Raw genomic sequence first — 14,510 nt, 5'->3', positions numbered from 1 at the left:
ATGTCCATTTCTAGCCACACTGGTCTATTTGCAGGATCCGTTGTACTGTCCGAAATGTGGACTTCTGTGCATATTATTCTCTTTGGATGGGATCTGCTCCTGTCCCACACCCTTCACCTGGATACTTAACCTTTCAGTGTGGGTGCCACTCTCTCCCCCTCCATCCCCCCAGGCTGGGATCCCCAGCCCAGTGCTCCTATGAGACCTTACCTTCTAGTCATGGCACTTGCCACCCTGAATGGCGATTGCTTCCTGAGTTGCCTGTCTTCCCCACCAGCTGTAAACACCATCAAATCAGGGACCATGTCTACTCTGCTCTCCATGGTATCCCACCACCTGGCGTAAGTCTGGACACAGCAGGTGCTTGCTGTATACATAGGACTGAAGGAAGGAAGGAGGGGTAATGAGGACAAAGCCAAGAGCAGAGAAAGCCCATGTGGGTAAATAGAGACCTTCCTGCATGTTGGTCCCAAGTCACCTTTAACTGACACCCTCTGGATGCATCCCGTGTAGGGCGTTCTCCCGGTGAGGGGTAAGGTGAGGAGCAGATTGTGGGAGTCTTACGAACTGCAACACGACCTTGTCCCCACTTCTCCGCCTTGTCCATGGAGAGAGCGTGGGAGATGTTACCAACTGCTCCGCCTGCCTTGCTGAGTCCGGGGACATTCCTGTGCACCAAGCCAGGGAGTGAGCTCGACTGGCGTAACCGTAACCAGTGTCAGGAAGAACAGACAATGCCAAGCTCAGCTGTGTTAACACTCCCCTCCTCCCTGAGAGACGGTGGGGATCCGGCTGGAGGTCACCTCCATGGGGGTGGGGGTGGGGCCCAAATAGCAAAGACCTGAACTCTAGTCTTCCATGTGGGGCTGTGTGACTTGAGGCAAATTTCCTACCCTCTCTGAGCTTCCTTTTCATGTTACCTAATTGACAGGGCCGTTCTAGGACTCATCTTTCACTACTGTGGGGCTGGAAAGGGGCAGGGCCCGGGCTTCTCTAGGTGGGGTTGCCTACTGCTCAGCATGTGGCCTAGCCCATTAATAACAGCCCTGAAAACGTGATTGTTAAGCTGAAAAGCTCTTTGCAGCACCCCCCACCCCCCCACCCCAAGATTCCGGACTTTAAAAATCCTTCATGAGTGAGGCGCTTGAGCCGGGCCCTGAAATGCACTCTGTCCTCACTAACTGGACAATTGCCGCATGTCACTGACGTGTGTTATTATTTCCTCTGCTGCAACGCGTGTCTTTTTAGAAGAAAATTAGGACTGTCAAGCACCATTATGTGATGAACCCCGTAAAGGGGCAGCCAAAGGCAGCGCATCAAGCTGACATCCCGCAGAGGTAGCCACGGGGAGCATTGTCTGGGGCCGTCATCTCTGATGTGAGGAGGACAGCTCCACGCAGAGGTTTCCCTCTTGGGGACTCCCTCTCCCCGCCCCCGGCCCCGTACCTGCAGTGGAGGGAAGAATTTGGTACAACCTCTGGCTTGAGGAGCAGGACCCACTTCTGAAAGTGCCCAGACTCTCCTGCCCGCCTCCTAAGCAGAAACCTGCGCAAATGAGAAAGACTGAAGGGCAGGCAGTCACTGTGATGGGAATGTCTCCCTCTGGACCCTCAGATGTCATGGCCCCATTGTGTAACCCTTAAGAGGTCGGTCCCTTTTGGATGTGAGCAAACAGACTTTGGAAGAGTCCAACCTGGCGCGTCTGCTCTCTCCTTACGCCCTGCTGCCTGCCTTGATGGGGAGGCCAGTGAGGGAGGGGCACGGGGGGGTCTTACCCAGGGCGGGAGGAGGCCAGCCTGGGACTCTGCGGATTGGCCAGGCACTCAGACACGGTCCTCCCTTTCTCATTGTGTTGGCTGGTTGCTGAAAGGGGCCACCCTCTCCTTGGCCTGGATAGATGGGACACAGACAATCCTGCGATGGTAGCTACGGAATGGCAGCTTCATGCTTTGTCCCACGGGCCTGCTCAGTGGCTGAGAGTCCCATAACCCCCACACTGTTCTTAGGGCTGCCCTGCCCATCCACTCCTCCTCCTCCACGTCCCTCCTCCCCTGGGACCGCACATGGAACTGGGAGAAGCGAGGGCCGGCCTCACATGTGAGGGAATAAAGGCTGAGCTGTGACAGTCCTGTCTGGCTCACAAAGAGAGGTTTTATGTAGTTTTTGGCATTTACAAATCCTTTGTGAAAAGGTCACCTGTTCTTGGAATCTTTTATTAATGCTGAAGACTGGCCCCGGAAATGTCATTCTTTTTACCATGATATTTACTCAAAAAAGTATGACTAAGCATCTGCACTTCTAGCGGCAGCTGGACCTGAACTGGGCTGGGGGATCCTCAAGGGACAAATGGATGCCGATCTCCCTGGAGCTGTTGGGGCTCCACCTCCCCACCCCGAGCCCGAGTGAGGGGAGGAGAGAGGGACAAGGGCCACACACCCTGGGCATCTGCTGCCCACTTCTCCCTGTCATCCTAGCTCTTCATCACCTCCAAGGCGAAGACCCACATGCTAGAGCTGAAAAGGATCAACGCCCTCATTTTACAGATGTGGAGACTGAGGCCCAGAGTGGAGGAGGTGCCTGCAGTGACCCCAGCAAGTAGGGGGCAGAGTGGAGACTAAGACCATGAGTCCTGGCTCCTGAGTCAGCTCCCTTTCTCCCAGGCTGTCACCTGGTCTCACTCTCACGCCGATCCTGGGAAGAGGCAAGAACTTCTCTTTAGGTCCGAGGTTCCGGGTCCTGCACCCAGGGTCCAAGGCAGTATGTGTTGGGGAAGCATGGGCATGGGCGACCCTATCCTATGCCCTCGCCTGTCCCCCCTTCCATCAATCTTCCTCCTCCGGGGCACGTAGTGCGGGAGGCCTTCCCTCAAAGTCCTCCCTGTTTCCCTTCCAGATGGTCCTGGCTGGACATAAGAGTGAAGTCAGGCTGTCATAACCAAATGCCATAGACTGGGTGGTTTAAACAACAGACATTTATTTTCTCATGCTTCTAGAGGCTGAAAGTCCAAGATGGGTGCCAAGCGTGTTGAGTCCCAGTGGGGACATTCTTCCTGGCGTGCAGCGCCCCCTGCTCACTGTGTCCTCACATGCCTCTTTGCCTCTGACTCTTTCTATAAAGGCACTAATCCCATCCTGGGGCCCCACCCTCATGATCTCATCTAACCCTAGTTATGTCCTGAGGGTCCCATCTCCAAATACCACTACTTTGAGGATTAGGGCTTCAACATATGAATTTTGGGGCAACACAAACATTCAGTCCATAGCACCTGCCCCTCCACAGGGGTTTCGGAGGGGCTTGGATTGAAGACACACCGACATCCCTGTAAAGTTAATGTGTAATCGGTAGGTTGTGTGCATCTGTACATTTTTATTGTTGTTTTACCTTCGGGAGGAAACCAGGGAGAAAGAAGAGCACGACTCAGCCCGCTCAGCTTCTCAGGGAGCCTGGTTCCATCTCGAGAGAAGAGTGAGCCTCCAGCAAGGCGACCCTGGCCAGGGGAAGCGAGAAGACATCCACCATCGATTCCCCCTTCAGATGATGAGACCAAGGTCTGAGCCAACCACCACATCCCGTTCCCCTGGCCACAGTTTTTGGTTCAGGAGTGGGAGCTTGACGCCTGGCTGTCTAATCAGGGTTTCAAGGACTTTTGCGGGGACTCATCTTTCCTGATGGTTTCGAACCAGAAAGATGGGCGACAATGCACATCTTTATGCATCTTAGTCTTCACGAGGGCAGGGGTTTTGCTCATATGCTAAGGCCACTGCCTGGAACATACATGTATTATAAGTATTTGCTAAGTAATATATTTTTGAACCCCTGTATCCAGTCACGCCTGTAGCCAGTGCTATTGTCTGAACTCTTTAGTTATATAAACTTATACATTCCTTTTTTTACTTAAACCATCTTGAGTCAGATTATTTGATCACTTGCAATTTAAAGAGTCTTTTTAAAATTTATTTTTATTTAATTTATTTTTTAAATATTTTTATTGATTTTTTAGAAAGAGAGAAAGAGAGAGGGAGAAGAGAGAGAGAGAGAAAGAGAGAGAGAGAGAGAGAGAGAGAGAGAGAGAGAGTTAGAAATATCCATCAGCTGCCTCCTGCATGCCCCCCACTGGGAACTGAGTCTACAACCTGGCCTTGTGCCCTGACCACAAATCAAACCAGTGACCTCTTGGTGCATAGGTTGATGCTCACCGTTCAACCACACTGGCCAGGCTATTTTTATTTTTTTAAATTTATCTTTATTGTTGAAAGTATTAAAGATGGCCCTCTTTTTCCCCATTGACAACCCCCGACATCTGCCCTTCCCCCAGTTCTTCTCTGTACGATTGTCTGTGTCCATGGGTTATAGGGCATGACGTGAAAGGCAAGGGCCTGGAGAGTGAGGTGGGAGTACGGGTGGAGTGTGGAGCTGCTCACGGAGCCTTGCAAAGCCCAGGGCAAGAGTCTTGGGAAGGTGTGGGCCCCGCTTCTCGGCCAGTCCTGCTGTCCATGGTGCATCCTTGGCTGTCCAAACCCAGCCTGGGATTCAGGGTGGGCTCCCTGTGCCTGAAGGCTCCTGGCCCGGCTCTGCGTGGGTCATACCCTAGGCACAAGCAGCTCTTTATGCCCTTTAAGGAAGCACGAGGCACCCAGGGTGATGGTGACTCTGCTCTGGGGGCTGCAGCAGAACCACCTGCACAGGAAATCAGCCCCTGCCATGGACAGACCCCTCGGCCATGCAGGTCCTGGGTGAGAGTGTGCTCGCTCAGCTCAGCCTGTCTCCACCACTGAGACACAGGTCAGGATGCAGGTCACGCTGTTTTAGGAGGGAGGGTTCTCTTCCTGTAACTTTCCAGTTGGGTTTCCCTCCTCTCCCGTGGCCCCGCAAATAAAAACAAAATAATAACGAGAAAATCATGTCTGCTCTTTTTATTGAGTCATGCATGGTGACTCTGAAGTAAGTATTCTTATTATTCCCATAAAACATGAGGAAAGGGGGATGCAGAGAACGCAGCATCCCGGAGTTCAGATAGGAATGGCAAGACTGGGCCCGGGACATGGGCTCATCTGAATCTGGCACCCCAGTTTCTAATTACTGTGTCAATTGCCACTTGACCCAGAGAGCACTGGGGGACGTGTGTGTGTGTGTGTGTGTGTGTGTGTGTGTGTGTGTGTGTGTGTGCGCGCGCGCGCGCGGGCGCACGCACCCCTCCAAGCTCTAGCTCTGGCACAGGCATATTGGGTAGGGTCCCTGATGGTGGCTTTGATGTTCCCCCAAGGGTGGTGTTGGCATGGCTGGGGTTTCCCCGTGGCCCTCCACCTGCTGACAAGGGCCCAGCCCCACCTGTGGCTATGGCAGCTGTGTGGGGAGGCCCTGATATGTGGGCAACTGAAAACCATGCAGGAGAGCGGTTTTGAGCAGGAATTCATGTGCTGTGTCTGCCAAAGTGGCTTGGGTGGGGCTGAAGGCCACTTCTGCCCAAGGCCCAGGGCCTGGGCTACACGTGCCACAGATTGGGAAGAGTGAGCAGAAATGAGGGGCCACGAACCTTGGCATTCTCTATGTGTGTAGATTACCCCAGGATAACTCAAGGATGCGGACAGCACCTCCCAGAGTCCCTGTGTCTGCCTTCCTAGCTGCTTCAGTGAGTGCTGATGGGGCTTGAATGCATCTCGCTTCCTTCTCCCAAGGCAGCGAGGTTGGGCCTGAGCTCCTTGTGCTGTGATTGGCTCATAGATACAGAGCATAGACTGATGGTTGCCAGAGTGGGGAGGGTGGGGCTACTGAGTGGAAAAGGTGAAGCGATTGAGAAGTACAGATTTGTCGTTACAAAACAGTCACAGGGATGTAAAGCACAGACTAGGGAGCATAGTAAATAATATTGCAATAACTATGTATGGTGCCAGTTGGATCCTGGAAATGTTGGGGGCATCACTATGTAAAGTGCATGATTGTCTAACCACTACACTGTGCCCCTGAAACTAGCATAAAATAACATTGAATGTAAACTGCAATTTAAAAATTTTAAATAAAAACAATTAGAAATATCCATCTATATCTATATCTATATCTATATCTATATCTATATCTATATCTATATCTATATCTATATATCTATATCTACATCTACATCTACATCTACATCTACATCTATCTCTATCTCTATCTCTATCTCTATCTCTATCTCTATCTCTATCTCTATCTCTATATCTATATATCTATATCTACATCTACATCTATCTATATCTATATCTATATCTATATCTATATCTATATCTATATCTATATCTATATCTATATCTATATCTATATCTATATATCTATATCTATATCTATATCTACATCTACATCTACATCTACATCTATATCTATCTATATCTGTTTGTGTTTGTGTAAGTCCGTATGTATATATAACATAAATGTGAGCTGAATGGTGTATAGAAAAAATAATTTATATATATAAAAGCCTAAGTGACCGAACTACATGTCACTATGATACACACTGACCACCAGGGGGCAGACGCTCAATGCAGGAGCTGCCCCTTGGTGGCCAGTGTGCTCCCACAGCAGGAGCATCCCTCAGCTGACTGATGGGTGCCAGACACTGGGCTCATGGCTGGCAAGTGCAGCTGCGGTGGTGCGAGCCTCTCCTGCCTCTGCGGCAGCGCTACCAGGTGGTGGTGGCAGGCACAGCTGGGCCAGGATGAGCGGGAGCAGTGCGGTGCCCTGCCTGGGCTCAGGCTCCTCGCCAGCTGCCTGCTGCTTCGTGCACTACTACATCCCTTGGGGGAAGTCGGACTGCCGGTTTTGGCGGATCCCCGCAAGCCAGTCTTGCCTATAGGCCGGGCCTGCGGGGATTGGGCCGAAACGGGCAGTCTGACATCCTCCAAGGGGTCCTGGATTGTGAGAGGTCACAGGCCAGGTTGAGGGACCCCACCAGTGCATGAATCCGTGTAACGGGCCTCTAGTAAAGAAATAAAATGAGAAGTTAATTTGGCTCTAAGAACTGAGCTGATCTGTAGTGATGGATCTGCCTTTCTGTTCCCTCAGCAACTGTGCCCTGAGCACTCACACTGGGTCCATGTGGAGAAACCACAGGCCCCGCCCTCTAGGAACTCACAGGCTGCAGGGAAGGTGGACACAACCAGGCAGACACAGTTCTGTGAGAGGGAAGAGCAGGAGCTGTGTGCAAAGGGAGCAGGTGCTGCGAGGAGGGCTGGAGGCTCCTGGGAGAGGGGCTGAAAGGCTGCACTGAGGTGGCATTTGTCTTCCCAGCAGCAGGACAAGAAGGAGCCAGCCCTGCACCAACTCAGGTGTAGTTAGCCTGGCGGAAGGCACAGCTGTGCAGACACTTGGAGGCAGAAAGTGTCTGGATAGAGAGGAGGTTAGAAAGATGGACGGGGTGGCTGGAGGGAACTGGGAGGAGATAATGGAGGGAGGGAGGGCAGGCCCAGGGCCTGGTGTGGGAGGACTGTGCTAGTGATCTATTGCTGAGAGTTCCCCCACATTAGAGACTTAACCAACACACCTTATTAGCTCACACGTGTGTGACGAGGAATCCCGCATGGCTCAGCTGGGACTACTGTGGCCTCACCTGAGGCAGGATCTGTGTCACTGAGGGTCTGAGCTGACTCGGGGGGGCGGGGGACTTTGGCATTCAGTTTGGATGGAAGTCCTGACTTCCTCTCCATCTGTTGGTCTCATTCAGTGCTAGGCCATGTAGGTCTCTCCAGGTAGCAGCTCACAGCACAGAAGCTTATTCCTCAGTGTGGCCTGAGAGAGAGAGAGAGAGAGAGAGAGAGAGAGAGAGAGAGAGAGAGAGAGAACACAGGTCAGTGTGAGCAAGTGTGCAGGTGCTGACTTTTAGAACCAAATCATGGAGGTCATGTTGGATCCCTTTGCCGTCTTCTATAGAGTCACTACTGACACCCACACTTAAGAGGAGGGCACACATTCACACCACAAGAGAAAGGTGAAGACCACAGGGAGTGCCTGAGGAGAGAACCGGTGACCTGTGAGGTCCATGCCTTGCCCAGGATCACAGACGGTCAGAATGCAGAACCTGATATAAACCCAACTGTGTGTCCTCAAAGTTGGGGTCCTAGGTGCACCCAGGTTTCCTCAGGGGCTCTGGAAAAGGCTGTACTGGTGGAATCATGTACCGAACTGGAGATGGTATGGGGAGAAGGTGAGCATTCAGTGGCCTAGACAGGCATTGGCCAGTATTTATCTGAAAAGGAGTCTAGATCTGGAACCACGGAAATGAACCTCTGTCCACAACCCACCCAGGGTGGAGAGATCTGGGCCCCCTTTCTGCTGGGCTCACATTTACACAGTCCTGAGTCACACTCTCATTGGATAGTTGGGAAACTGAGGCCCATAGACAGGCAGGGACTGTTCAGGGTACATAACATTCAGAGTCCAGAGTTCAGGAATGTTCAGACCTTCCAGGCCAAGGCTCCCACCTCCCCCACAGAGTTGGTTTGGAAATTAGAAATCCTGACATACTGGGCAGCTCCTGCCTGTTCTTCCCTATGTGGGGGCCGTTTTGTTCTGGGATCCAGAAAGGGAGTACTGAGGTGGCATTTGTCTTCCCAGCAGCAGGACCAGAAGGAGCCAGCCCTGCACCAACTCAGGTGCACACACACACAGTCTAGATCAGGGGTGGGCAAACTTTTTGACTCGAGGGCCACAATGGGTTCTTAAACTGGACCGGAGGGCCGGAACAAAAGCATGGATGAAGTGTTTGTGTGAACTAATATAAATTCAAAGTAAAGGAGCGGAGGGGAGAGCAAGAGAACCGGATAGAACAGCCGGATCCGGCCCACGGGCCGTAGTTTGCCCATGGCTGGTCTAGATGTATGTAATGACCTTGGGTGGGATTAGAAGAAAAGCAGACACAGAGGAGGTGACAACAGGAAGGTAAAAGAGGTTGGAGGCACTACCTACATGTGACAGTCCTCCTCTTACTTTACAGCTACTCCCCCACAGGATCCTGAACAGCCCTAAGAAGCACTTGCTGCATAACCCATTGTGCAGGCAGGAGAGAGACTGGCCCTGACAGGCACAATGACTTATCCAGGATCAAGAAGAGGTAAGAATGAGGGGTTGAGTCTGAGCCCAGGTCGGTTTCCTCAACTCTGGGACCGTGGCTGCACCCAGAGCTTCTAGGGAGCTAGAGGTGTGTTGGTGCCACTGTGTACAGGTAAGGTGTTTCATGGAGAAGAGGGGTCTGCAGACAGCAGCCCACAGGACTATTTGCATAGCTGTCATAAGATGAGGGGATTCAGCAAGACAATCCCAGGAACTGAGGTCACTATCCAATAGAACTTGGCACCCCCGTAACCAGGCACCCACATTAGCCTCACAGGCAGCTCACTTGCCAAGAGGCATTTGCCAGTGCAAGATGTTCTCTTGCTGTGTTCCCAGTGATTGGTGCTCTTGCTTCTGAAGACCCCGCAGTGAGAGCTTTTCCAGACGGTGCAGACATTGGTTCAACCCTCATCCCTGACGTATCTGGCTGTTTTCAAGAACATGGCCTCAGGTGACACAAGGTGGCCTGGGTCAGACCAGTCCTGGCTAGGCCACCTCTGTGAGCCATCCCTGTGCAGCCCACATACCCCGGGACAGAAAGAGGTTGCTGGGTCGCAGGTAACATAGCAGTCTTGTCATGGTCACACCCCAGGACAGGGCAGGCAGATGGAGGCAGATGGGCTTCCAGAGCGGTCTCTTATCTGTGCCAATGGGAATCATAGGCCCTCAGGTGATCACCCCATTTCCTCCCCTTAGGGGGTCTAAGCAGACCATGGTGTGTGTGTGTCTGGAGTGGAGGGAGGGTCACAAGGGGCAGAGAACCAGCAAAACAGGGCTCTGAGGCTTTTCCCCTGGTGACTGGGAACTGTCTTTATAAAGCTCCGCACAGGAGAACAGAGAGGATCTGACAGATGGGGTCCTCAACTCCATGCCCCTGCAGGAGGCACAGGTGCCCCATTCCTCCTCCAGCGTGCAGCATGGCTGCAGGGTGAGTGCAGGTGCTGAGGTAACCCAGACTCCAGGATCCCATGTAGTCAAAGGGGCCCTTGGGTTTGGGAAGGCTCCCTGCTACTCCCCTGAGATCCCTCCTGGGTTCCAGTTTCTAAAGGAATCTGGGTCCTCGTCTCCTCCCCCAACCAACTCTCACTGTTCATCCTCTTTCAGATGAGTTCAAAGTCACTGTCCACAAAGTTTTAGGAATATCAGAAGAGAGACTTTGTACCATTTTACTTCATGCTCAGTCAAGAGTATTTTTTCATTTTTCTACAGAGTTTCCCTTTTAAGACCCGTGTCCAATCCTTACACACCTCCCACTTTTACACATCATCATAATTAGTGAGGTTGCTTTTCCCAAAAGGACATGGGGCTCAAGGTACCAAGTATGTTGCTTTGCCATTTGCTGCCCTGAGGACAACATCTCCGTGGTCCCTCCCGGTCAGGAGCTGGGGCCTCTCTGGGCTGCACAACATACCAGGAGGGGGACCTGTTATCAGGGCTGGCGATCAATTTCTTCACTGCTGTGGGACCTGGATGTGATCCCCTTCTGTTGCCATGTCAACAGTGCTGCCCTGGACACCCCACTTGTCCTAATATCCAGACCCTCCCACCCCAGGAAAAGCCTCTGTGTTCCCATCTTAGAATGGGATGTTCTGTCAGAAATCCCAGGGTGACCTTGTTAACACAGGGAGGTGCTGTCCGTCCTCTGCTAAGAAATGACTAAGATACCAATGTGTTTCATCAGTCCCCACCTACAATTCTACTTTTCCTGTCAAGAACCCTTTCTCTTCTCAACGTAAGAAACATTCAAACCTGACAATTGCCAGGAAGCCAAATCTTAATGGATGGAGATAATGCTCTGGAGAATGGCAGTTTTGCACCTTATTTTAGACATTACAATCAAAAGAGGATACATATGTGGGCTCCATAAAATCCATTGGTGATAGATTAGGGAGCCAGGAGAAAGCAAAGTAGGGGAACCTCTGGGATTGGTTGAACAGTAAAATGATAGATACATACTTCTTTCACTTAGGTGTGCAGGGTAGTTAACAGTCAACAACAAACTCAATAACAATGAGGGGATGTGTGGTCTCTGTAGAGTAGTGACCATGCTTTGAGGGGTCTGACTAAAGGGAAATTCCTCTGACATCCCAAAGATATGTTATCGTAGATGCCAAAAGACAATAGACAGGCTCAGTAAAGATTGACCTTTGTCAGGGAAGATGCTGGCCTAGGATGTGACTATCCACCATAAATTGCTTTTGTTAAAAGTTTTCATTTCAGAACATCATTTGTAATAACTTTAGGTCTCTGAGTTTGCAAGAACACCATGCAGGCCTTCCCTGTGCTAGTCAGTGAGCATGTGGTCCCTTTTCGCACACACTGTCCTTGGATCACTCATGTCCCACCTCTTGCCACTAATCATAGAGTGCTTAGGGGTTCAGTGTGGGATGCCCCCAACCCACTTGGCAGTTCATGAGCTGCCTCTGATGGCATGTCCCTCCTCTGTCCCAACACAGGAAGAGAAACCATCAACCCTGAATAGTAATAAGACCTCTATGGTGCCTGCAGCTGCAGCTTTGTGGCTGCCCATGGGCCTGGCCAGCATGCCCACCACCCTATGCATGCCGGTGCCCTTGAACCTCTTCTCTACCTGGGAGGTGGACTGCTCCAGGCCCAGCTGCGTGCCCAGATTGTGTAGCCCGACTTTAAAGAAGCTGCTGATCTACAAGGAGCTGGAGAAGGAGTTCATCACTATGGTGATTTCCATGAAGATGCAGGGCTGCAGGTGCTTCCTTTGGTCCAGGGAGATTGTGCTGCCCCCAAGTGGACAAGTAGAGACCGACCTGGCACTGACCTTCTCCCTGCAGTACCCCCACTTCCTAAAGAGGGAAGGCAACAAGCTACAGATCATGCTGGAGCAGAGGAAGTGCAATAACAAGGGGACCATCCTGGTCTACAATTCACTTGCTATGGGTGCCATCGACATGGCTGAGGTGATGCAGCGACCCCTCGAGGGTGGCCAGATGCTGAGCCTCAGCAGCAGCATCAAGGGGTCCTCCACCAACATGGCTGAGGTCAGCATCTCCTCCCTGTCCAGTCATCCCATCGAACACAAGGACAGCGCCATGCAGTCTGGCTCCAAGGCCAAGTCCAGGGTTCATTACTCCAAAGGGGAACATGAGAACTTCTCTGAGCAGGAGGCCAGGGATGATGCCGTGTAAGGACAGGAGCTGGACGAGGACGACATCAATGTGGAGAAGCCCAAGAAGCAGTGGCCATCGATTATAAGAATGATGTCCATGACCAGGCATCAGTACATCAAGGAGAAAGTCGTGGCTTGGCTGAGCAGGGTCAAAGTGTCGGAGGAAGACCTGGACCCAGAGCAGGACCCTGCAGATCATGTCCCCGAGTGGAGGAGAACCTGTACCTTCTGTCTAACATGCTGGAGAACCAGCGACAGTAGCCCAGACAGGGAGGATGATGACAGCCTTCTCAGTACCACCAAGCCCAAGCTCAGGCCATACTTTGAAAGCTTTTCACACTCCAGCTCAAACAGGAGCATCACAGTGCCTGGAGCCAGGAGGAACCTCCGAGTCCGGCCTACATAACCAAGAAGATGTGGGCCTCAGACAGCAAGCAACTAAGAGATGTCTTGGACTCAGTGCCTCACAGAATGCCCACACAAGGGAGCATCCAGCACAGCCCAAGGATAGCCCAGAGGCAGAGACCTCAGCCCTGGACATGCTCACCAAGAAGCTGCTGCCCAGTGGGCGCATCACCAAGACCAAAGCTCTCATCATCCCCTCCACCAAGGCCAAGGGGAAGCATCCCAGCCACCATGGCCGGGGCAGATACCTGAAGGAGCGGCAGATGGCACAGCCACAGAACAAGCGGCCAACAGCCTGACAATGAGCGCTGTCTGGACCCAGGGAGCCAGCTGCAGATCCCCAGTAAGACCATGTACAACCAGCTGAACCACATCCTCATCTCTGATGACCAGCTGCCTGAGAACATCATCCTCGTCAACATCTCCGACTGGCAGAGCCAGTTCCCCTCGGACACCCTGCAGGGGCACACGCTGCCTTGCTGTGCACCTGCTCCATAGCTGACGTCCAGGCAGCCTTCAGCTCCATCATCTGGCGGATACAGAGATACTGTCACTATAATTCCCAGCCCCCGAAGCCGGCGAAGATCCTGGTGGCAGGGGCACAACTGCTTCAGCGCTGTGCTGCGGATCTTCCTGGAGCTGCTGTCCTACAAGATGCTGGACTGGCTGGCTACATGAGCTTCCTGGTCATCCCGCTGGGTTCCCATCCCGTGGCCAGGCACCTGGGTTCTGTGCATTACCTCTACAACAGCTTCTTCCAGGACCTGGCCTGGCGGGACCTGTTCCACAAGCTGGAGGCCCAGAGCGTTATGCAGGACACACTGGACATCGTGACGAGAATCACACAGTACATCACAGGGCCAACTGTGCCTACCAGCTGCCCATCGAGGAAGCCCTGCTCTCCGACAAGCAGAAGAGCTCCAATGAGGAGTCCTTATAGTTCATTCCCTTCGGGTGAGTGGGTGAAAGTTGGGATAGTGGAACAGTCCTCAGACACGTCAGGAGACTCAGATTATGGGCCCCCTTGGGCTGCAGCATGCTTTCGTCCTTCCCTCTGTCCACACCTCTGGTCGCCAAGGAGGCCTTGTCACCCTATTCTGCTCCCCGTCAGTGAGTGGGGCGTGTCCTCCCCCAGCCAGGGCGATGGCGCCAAGCTGATGGAGCGGCAGGTGGATTACTGGATGGCAGCCCAGCCCTCAGAGGAAGAGAGACTCAAGAAGAAAGACCTGCCTACAGCCAACAACATCCTCAAGTGCACCTTCCACTCTCTCCAGGTCAGCTGGCTGCACAGCAGGGGAGAGGCTGCAGCAACACCCACCATGTGCATGACAGGGCTCACCAAGGAGAAGAAAAAAGTGCTGTTTTTGCCAAAGAAAACCAAGGACAAAGTCATGGAGTCAAAAAGCCAGTGCCAGGAGGGCATAAGCTGCCTGGTCTGCAGGGCCAGCACCAGCAGAACATGCTGCGGGTCCTCATCAAAGGTGTGGTGTGGAATGACCTGAAGTTCTTCCAGCTGGCAGCCCAGGGTCCTCCCACATCCAGCACTTCCCCATCTGCAACTCCAGACACTCTGACTCCACCTTCCAGCCCTGCCTGTGGCCCTGCTGATGCCAAACACAGGAGGGCCCAACTGATTTTCTGTGGACGTTTCAGTTTAGTACAGAGACCGACCCTGGAAACACAAAGAGAAACCTTCTTAAGTGCGAATGTGCTCACAACCCAGAAACTAATGTGGTGCCCCCAGTGGGAGCCCCAACTGCTCTGCTTATTAACCAGAACTCTTTGGTGGTGGGAGGTCAGTGGGCAGTGCTGGGCTGGAGAATCAAGGAAGGTGAGTTTTGGCTTCAGGACCCCTAAGACCCATAGCGAGAAGGGCTCTCACCTT

General features: G+C 52.5%; 1 pseudogene across 1 annotated transcript; it reads left to right on the top strand.

The window, feature by feature from the left end:
* Positions 1–11,639: 11,639 nt before the first annotated feature.
* On the top strand, positions 11,640–14,233 carry LOC308252580 (phosphofurin acidic cluster sorting protein 2-like; annotated as a pseudogene). Its single transcript has one exon. The product of its transcript is annotated as a phosphofurin acidic cluster sorting protein 2-like (transcript).
* The last annotated feature ends 277 nt before the right edge of the window (positions 14,234–14,510 follow it).

This window comes from Plecotus auritus (assembly GCF_963455305.1).
Source record: "Plecotus auritus genome assembly, chromosome: 7".
Lineage (NCBI taxonomy): Eukaryota > Metazoa > Chordata > Mammalia > Chiroptera > Vespertilionidae > Plecotus > Plecotus auritus.
This window is presented reverse-complemented; position numbering and strand designations above follow the sequence as displayed.